The sequence below is a fragment of the Myotis davidii genome, unplaced genomic scaffold, assembly GCF_000327345.1.
Source record: "Myotis davidii unplaced genomic scaffold, ASM32734v1 scaffold740, whole genome shotgun sequence".
NCBI classification, from domain to species: Eukaryota; Metazoa; Chordata; class Mammalia; order Chiroptera; family Vespertilionidae; genus Myotis; species Myotis davidii.
In genome coordinates this window covers 185,537-190,570 of record NW_006292349.1, presented here as the reverse complement: position 1 = coordinate 190,570, position 5,034 = coordinate 185,537, and the positions used below count along the sequence as shown (strand labels likewise).

At 36.7% G+C, this 5,034-nt stretch overlaps 1 long non-coding RNA gene across 1 annotated transcript; it reads left to right on the top strand.

Moving 5' to 3' along the window:
* Nucleotides 1-7: 7 nt before the first annotated feature.
* LOC107183423 lies at nucleotides 8-3,695 on the top strand. The gene is made up of 3 exons (XR_001514217.1): nucleotides 8-892; nucleotides 1,761-1,846; nucleotides 2,446-3,695. It is a non-coding gene; the product is annotated as an uncharacterized LOC107183423 (long non-coding RNA).
* The last annotated feature ends 1,339 nt before the right edge of the window (nucleotides 3,696-5,034 follow it).

Here is a 5,034-nt window from a genome sequence, read left to right as displayed (position 1 = left end):
ATAAAAACAACACTTTGGACCAAAATCCCTGTTCAAGGAAACAAACAGAAAGTGGAACCTATTCTGTCATAACTACCCAAGGACTACTAAAAGGAAAAATTGTGTTACATTTTTTAAATTTCCTGTTAAGTTCCCCTTTCATAATTTTTATGTTCTTGTGAGGAAAAAAGTAAAACATGTTTGATCTTATGACATTGCTTTCAACAAGCAAATGTTAAATGTGTTAAGGCTTGACTTGTGTACTAGTGTAATTTTCCAAGTAAAAGTGTCCCAAAAGGCCACTTTCTAATTTTTTCCCAGTTAATGAGGCAAGCAATTCTAAGATCTTCTACAAACATCTAGCCATCTAAAATGGAAAGGTGAATCCCTCTGCCTATACAAACAAGCTAGCTATTAGAGGGTGGTTGGGGTATGTTACTCGTAGGATATCATACAGTCTTCAAACTGAAATCTCAAATGTTATCAGTATAAAAAATCTGAGATCAGATACTTATGTAAAGAAAGTGCTATTCACCCAGTAAACCCAAAACAAATGGATAGTGCTGGCCATATTTTGTCTTTCTGACATTTCCTTGGGAATCTACAAGAACCTCTCCCTCCCCCCACCCCCAATAAGATCATTTAAGTGTGTGTTAAGCAACTACAGAATACTAAATAAAAAGTTTTGCCAAAACCAACCATGAAGCTGCAAACGGTGCTTGCTCTTACTGTTTCAAATTTTTGCAACTCTGTAGTGTCTCACTTTTAAGGAACAGCTTGATTGCAAAGGAGAAAATAGATAAGCAATGAAGTTATCTCCAACTTCTCAAAGGCTTATGACTTCTAAAAAGTGAATCTATCAGCATTCCACATCAGATTTAAAGCATCAAATGCCTGTGAAACAGCAAAGATGGTAAGCAAAGCAAACTAGTTTTTCCGTCTAAGTCGAAATTGAACACTTCCTCATAGTACAGTGAAATACTGTACCTCATGGCAGTGGAAATGCTTTCTAGATTAAAAAAAAATCTTTTGGAAAAGCCAAGTGTTCTATAGCATATTAGAAGTTCTCCAAATTCAACTCTTGGATTTTTTTTTTAAAAGCATGTATAACACTTAAAGGCCTTTAATACAGCTGTTTACCAATAGCCACCTGGGGCTTGGGAGGGGGTAACTTTTTAAGTTTTTGATGAAGACCTTTAAACATGCTTCACATATTTTAACATTTTTTGAATTAGATTTTTTAGTCAATATAGGAAATGGCTTAAGTTTGGGGTGCCCCTCTCCCTACCCCTTGTAAGCCATTGCAAACTTGACATTTAGTTGGATGCCTGACTTGTTTTTACTTCTGTGAAACTACACTGGAGAAAATCTATTTGCAAGTGGTCTTTAAAAAGCAAAACCTGAGGCAGCATGACCCAGGTCCAGCCACGAAGTTGAAAAAGATGCTCTTGAATATAGTAAACTTGAAGACCTCCAACTAAAAATCCTTGTACTGCACATATTCCTTCAAATAAGTTTTGTCCGTTCAACTTATGGATTTAACATGGCAGTGCACCATTGGAACAGAATGAGAATCCATAAGCCATGCAACTTAACCATTTAAGCCATTCCAGTCCATCCCAAGCCAGTGAATCTCCACCACTTAAGAGAAATAGACCATGCAATACCTTAAGCTGCAAGTCTGAACTTGCCTTTTCTTTCTGGCACAGGGGGCAGTAAGTTATAGGCAAGTTTTGAAGTATTTCTGACTAAAGATATAGTTACCTATTTAATTTTTACAGGTTGAGGATTATGGTCACGGAATGCTGATTTATTCACACTAGATAAAGCTGACTAAAGCTGGCAGCAAGAGAAATCAAACGCTAAGGTAAGTTTCAAAAGCGTGGTAGCTTTTATAGGTTTAAAGACCAGGTTTGCCACTTAGCATGGTTAGGATATTGGCATGTTGTAAAGGGGGATCAACTTAAGTGCTGTAATATGCAACACCTTGCATATTAACTGCTGATCTGAATGTAGGGTGAAGCTATTTTAAACTCAGGTGTATTTCCATTATGGATCAGTCATGTAATGCTTCGCTATTTTTTAGTGTATAAAATTTGTTAGTGCTTTTTCTGCATAAGCAGTTATTGACTGGAGATGTATAGCTTATGTTTTGGCATATGAGCAAGCTTCCTATTATCAGTACCTGGTTGATTGCAGGACACAGTACAAATCCACTAAAGGGAGACTAGATGCAGCTGCTAAGTTCCCAGTTTGAAAAACAATTTTATTGGCGTAATGATAGTTATATAGTCTTGATTACACTAAATTGATGCTTACAGGAATTGTACTGGGTATTTATGGTTGCTTTTAGAGTTTACAACTTAGAGCAAATGCATTGTTGTCAGTTAAAGCAACAAAATAGCATGTATTATAGACTAGGTAAGGAGGAGTAATTGACCTGATCACGTGCTTTTCATTTTACAGAGTTGTTGAAGCAGAAGAATGCAGAATGTGCATAAGGCACAACAGTTGCATAAGCAGTGCTCATCAGAATTGGTTTGGTGCAAGCAATAGATTTTTGCCTTCAAGGGTTCCTGTTGGACAAAGGCATCAGTGTTGGTTAGCACTCTTAACTAGGGAGTGGTAGATAAATAATAATTGACAGATGGAGAAAGGAGCAATTAAGGAAATTGGTAAGTGGAGGTAGTGAGCGCTCATGGTTCTTTATGTAGATTTTACAGCTTTGGCTTTCATTGTTTAGCTAAAGTCATTAGGAACAACTTTAATTTAGAACTTCCTAATTATCAATGTCAGAAAGTTAATTAGAAAAAATGAAAGACATAAGCGGTAGCTCTTACTGATTTTCAGCAAGTGAAACATTGCTGTTTATTATCCAGAACTGGGACTAAGTCATAAAACAACTAAAGGGAAGAGTAGTATCTGGAAACTAAAGTAACTGGAAACATGGCTGAAATGATTGAAAGCACATTTAAAAATTGGAAACAAAATTGGGCCACTTGGCTTTTTAAACTGTATTTTTGTTAGTCCATGTTACCCCCACCTCCTATCTTGGAAACAAATCCAAATCCAAATACAGCTTCATTATGTTGGAGACTCCAGAGCCAATAGTATAAAAGCTACTGTTGTCAAAGGAAACAGAGTTGAGTTGTTGGGTTAGAGAAATCAACTCAAGATTTTTTTGCATAATAAAATAGCAGTACTATCATGTCCAACATTTGTGATTGTGGGAAATAATAAAAAAGATGTAACCCTCATTTGACAGGCTCTTAATCACAGACCATGAGGGTATTGGCCAAATTTTAAATGGCTGTTGCACTTATATATAGCTGTCTTCCTCAATTCTATAATCTTAAATTACTTGGGCTTATGCTTTTGAGTCCTGAGATTTTATTTAGATATCTTGAAGATAGTGTAGGACATTGAGCTTAATTATAGTAAATATCAATACTAAATTCAAATTAGGAAGTATGCTTAAATGACCAGGACAGCCATTTGGCAAGTAGTTTACTGACCCAGCAGACTTAATTCTGCTCTCATTGGAAAAGAATTGGTCTTGATATTTCTGGCTTTATACTGGCTGTAAAACAAAAACAAAACCAACCAGAATGATAGTGTTTTCCTTGTTTATCTGAATATAGAACATAGGTATTATAGATCACTTTTCTCTTTTTGGAATGTTTTGTATTTGAAACTTAATAAAACTTAATATTCATCTTTGTGGCCCTGGGTTTTTATTTGCAATAAGGAATTTGTTTAGACTTTTTTTTCTGAAAGGAAGGGAGAGTCCTCAATGATGAGAATCATTGATTGGCTGCCTCCTGCAAACCACCACCACCCCATCCTCCACTGGGGCTCAAGTCTGCAACCCCAGCATGTGGTTTGACCAGGAATTGAACTGTGATCTCTTGGTGCATAGATCCACTCTCAACTGCTGAGCTACACTGGCCAGGCCACTTAACTTTTAAATATGACATTAACTTGGCCCCTTCCCCAAAACTAGTTCTCATCTACTGTTGGCACTTGAGCAGTTATTAAGTAACATAGTCACTGAGGTGGCCTATTGCTGTCACTGGACTTTGTTTCTTTGGGGAGTGAGCTCCAGGTAGGCATCAAGGTAATTTGGATGGTTTCATTTAATCCTTACCCTGAAATGAAATGGGGGCAATAACAAACTAGGAGTTAAAATAGCAAAGATGTACTGTACTGCTTTTAATCTTGCTTAATTAACTCAGGAAAATGGGCATGGAAACTCAGTTGGCAGTGAGTCCACCTTGGACTAAAGTCCTTAGCATTGCTGTTAAATCAGCACATGATTAATGTATTTTCTGTATCCACAGTTTTGTTTCTCTGCCAGTTATATATACATCTGACCTCTGATACTTCATGCCAAACCAACTTGTAAAATTTGTCCTTTATTCAAGGGAAAACCATGGACTGAGGTATTAGCAGGTCCAGTTACCTAGGTTAAGGTGAGCTAGCTAAAGTTGAGTTGGAGGATTGTGATTGGTGCAAAGATTTCCTTGACAGGTGTTACATATAAATATAGGCTTAAATTTGTGACATGGGCCAGGCCACTGGGGCAGCTTCCGTTTTGTGGATCCTAATATACGAATTAACTTTCCTAGCACCTAAAATAGTGTATTGCCTTTGAGTTATAGCCAGTTGCATGGAACTTTAAACCACATGAAAAAGGAATGTTAACTACTGAGAATTAGGATGACAGAAAAAGGCCCAAGTGTTGTCATTCTATAAATAACCTCAGCCCATAATCAGTTCCAGAAAAATGCCATCCCAGTCAACAGCATCTCCCCCCCAGAGAAGCAATGATTATATCACTAGAATATTTTTGCATATTTTAATAACTTCATATTAAGTCCTACATGAATATAGCTTTTATGTCTGCTTTCAGCATGTTTTTGAGGTTGTTATAATGGGTAGTTTTTTTTTGTTACAGAGTAGAATTTCAGTGTATACTTTATGTGCATAGTTTGTCCATTCTGTTGATGGTTATCTGGGCTATTACCAGTTTTGGGCTATTGACTAAACTTTATG